Below are 3576 nucleotides of genomic sequence, written 5' to 3' on the forward strand. Positions count from 1 at the left end.
GCTTAACAGCGTCCCCGAGCAGCTCTAACGCACTCGGGCTGTCTCGGACCCACAACGCTTCCTATGCTAATGCTAATTCGATTGGTGGCGTTTCGCCATCTGCCATCTGTTCTATCTAGAACCACCAGCCGATTATAAAAACAATTGTGTTGAGTAAGGTAGTCTTGAGTAGTCTGAGGTACTCAGACTAGCACAGCGTAATACTTGATACAGCCGAACATCATTGATAATTACTCTTATCAGTCTAGTGTGTGGGTAGTCGGAAGCTCACATCTTTTTTATGTGGTTTTGTAATCTACAAAATGTCTACATAAGAGTGAAAAAAAACCCATATTGATATTTACATCTATAACTATTCTGGAGTAGTCTCTGTGGCTTCTTATTTAGGCACGTCGGACTCAACCAGATTACTTCCGGCATTCAACTGGCCCTGCTGGACATCAACTGAGGATTGCTTTTGTTCGCTTGGAGCTTGGGGCTTCAAAACACTTTTCTCCCGGGATCGTAGAAGATTAACGAGTCCGCCAAAAGGAGCCTCAATGACAACGTAAAGCAGATACGAAATGAAAATAGTGATCCCAAAGTCAGACCAAAATTTCTGCATCTGAAAATCATCAATGAGGTTAGTTAAAAATAAGCAACCATCAACTACTAGAAACAAAACCTACTACAATTTGTCCGAGAAATAAGTATTAGTACGAACGCTTCTACTGTTGACTTCCTGTACGAAAAGGTGTCAGATGTACACGGAATAGGAGAGTCTCGAGAGAGGCTGCCACAATGGCGAGGATAGGAAACTGTTGGCCAGACCGCCATGGCCCTGCATGCAGGCAAAGACGATCCAACACAGGGCTAAGGGCCAGCCCACTCTGGTAAGCGTGTAGTACAGAAACTCCTTGAGGGTGGACAGGGGTGGAGCACTCTATTGGGTCGCAGGGTACAGGGCAAACATCGAGGTGAAGATCATGGCCAGACTAAGAACCCATCCAGACCATACCAAAATCCGGCTTATTTGGAACTTCTTCCTACAATTCAGGTGAAGAAAATATCCAAAAAGAAATGCAATCAGCCAAGGTGCCGAATGAGTATGTGTGGCAGAATACAGTTTCCTTCCGGCATCTCCTTCGGTTCCATTCCTGCAATTAAATGGGGTTGAAGAACTCCAACGACAAACAGAAGCATCGTGGACCTACTTGAAGAGCAATGAGTATTTGTTGACTATCATCGTGGCAAAGAGGCAGGACGATAGTAGGAGAACAAGAACCGCGATGCCAGCTGCTGCCTTTTTGCCCCACTTATACAGTGCAATCAGCAGAAGCGGAGAGATTATATAAAGCTGCATATCCACTGCCCAGTACCATGTGTGATCCAGGCACTGAAAACGATTATCGTACAAATGGTAATAAGAGTAGATCTATGACTTACAATATTGCTTGTAGCATAATTCTGCACGAAGAGCAGCGTCCAGAACCAGCCCTTTTCATAGGCGGCGGTACCATGGAATCCACCTTTAAAATAAGGTCCCCCAGAAACAATGGGCGTCAGCTTTATGTAAACTAGGATTGCTATTGCAAGTATCGGCACGATCCGTATAATACGATGAAGATACATAAGCGGCACATTCAGTTTTCCTTTGGATCTGTAAGAAAATTGGCAATAATTCTCGATGGATACAAAATATCTCAAACACTTACTTATCCATTGAGCGAAGAGCAACCGTAGCCACTAGTAGGCCACCAATAAAGAAAAAGGAATCAACCGAAAAAAATCCGTGGATAATAAAGCTGGAAAAGGATTCCGCGACCCACTAGCAAACAAAAAAACAGAGCTGAATGGTTTTTGCACATACAAGCATGAGGCCACTAAAACCGAAATCATATTGAAGGTATTTATATTTGGAGAAATTAGCGAATATATGTATTCATGGTCAAAAACAACACAGAATAGGGACATGCAGCGGATTCCATCAAGACAACTGATCACGTTCGGATTCGATTTGCTGTCGACAATGCGGAAGATGGCACGGGAACTTGACCGTGCCGAGCACATCTTCACAGTCACAGAGATACTACCTGGTAGGCAAAATACGAGTTAAATCATTCTGTAAATCATTCAGTTCTCTCCGGTCCTAACTCTGATCCTGGCACAGAAAGTAGTCGTAGAGCGTGCATAGACCCACGATAGTACCCATCAAGCCAAGAAGTACACTGCAATCCATAGTATGAGTCACAGAAATTTATTATGATAAGGTCTAACTTACACTGTGAAAATGGTCATTCCATCCCAAGGTTTCGATTCACTTGTCTGATAGCTGGCCTCGCTAAATTTTATATTTGTGCTGCTTGAGTTCAACAAATTCTGCATTAACTGCTCCAGAAACGTATCCATATGTGCAGCAGAGCAGGAAGCCGGAAAGCAAGATGCGATCTTGATCGAAATGGATACGGCGGGTACAATTAGAAAACAGTACTTTCCATGTATGCTGTGACTACTGGTGATCTCCTCGCTGATCTTGACTCATCGAAGTTACCCAGATGGTAGACATTGCCGGACAGCACTCCTGAGGGAATGGAGCCCCAAGCATCGATCACTGCTCACAAAATTCGTCAACTTCAGTTCTCATTGACTTGAATATAATTTTCATTATTTACTTACTCTTAAGTATAATTTTCCCATAATTTTCCAGTAGTGAGCGCCTGCATGAACTGAGCCATGTCCGCGAAACACAACAGATCCTCCTGACTGGGTATTCGGGGGTGGAAAAGATCCAAGTCCGGGAGCAATTCATACGGAAGTTTTCGGCAAACTTCCCAGCGGGCGGAGACTTTTTAAACGCTGGTAATCTTGCAGGACATCTCCGTCTTTCAGTTGTGCGGCACTGACAAGTACCAGTCCGCAGACAGTCCGCTTAAAACGTTCACCATGCTAATACTTTTTCGATTGAAGGCATTGCACCTTTTGACTGTGATTTTATAGGAATGTTTCGAGGGAAATCTGGCGATAAAATTATCAGTGTGTCAGCTCTCGAGTCGAGTATATCAGCCAAAATGCTTAATTCAGTCAAACATCACCGATAAGGAGCAATCCGTCTAAATTCTAAGTAGTCACAAGCTCATTTATTTATAATCTTTTCCCAGGTAATCGTTTTACTTATTGATGGATTAAATTTGGTTTTAATATGAGTGAGTAAGAAAAAAACGGAGAAAACAAAAGTTTAGCTAAACATGGATGTAGACAATTTGTTCTATAATTCTGATCATTGCGTGAAAAGATGATAGCCAAGGTGCAATTATTACCATTAGTGGTGGCAGATCCTTTCCTTGTTTCAATGTTTTTTCCAATTCTCATGACAAGTGGCAGCAAAATGGCGAGAGTTCGTGAAGAGATTCTGCCTCACCGCAACAACCAAATTTAAAACGAGGGGGAACGTTGTGAGTTGCTGCGGACACCGCAACTCTACATTTATACCCGATACTTAGTCAGTATGGCTCTCCTCCGGCAGAGGCCGCTAATATTAAACGACACGACAAAGAGTGCGTGCGAGAGAGACAGAAAATCAGTCAGAGCGTGACGTCG

At 43.2% G+C, this 3576-nt stretch overlaps 1 pseudogene; it reads right to left on the reverse strand.

Annotated features, from left to right (window-relative positions):
- Positions 1-262: 262 nt before the first annotated feature.
- On the reverse strand, positions 263-3348 carry LOC113567293 (annotated as a pseudogene).
- Between the last annotated feature and the right edge of the window lie 228 nt (positions 3349-3576).

Source organism: Drosophila persimilis, unplaced genomic scaffold, assembly GCF_003286085.1.
Source record: "Drosophila persimilis strain 14011-0111.01,24,50 unplaced genomic scaffold, DperRS2 tig00003936-arrow-arrow-pilon, whole genome shotgun sequence".
NCBI classification, from domain to species: Eukaryota; Metazoa; Arthropoda; class Insecta; order Diptera; family Drosophilidae; genus Drosophila; species Drosophila persimilis.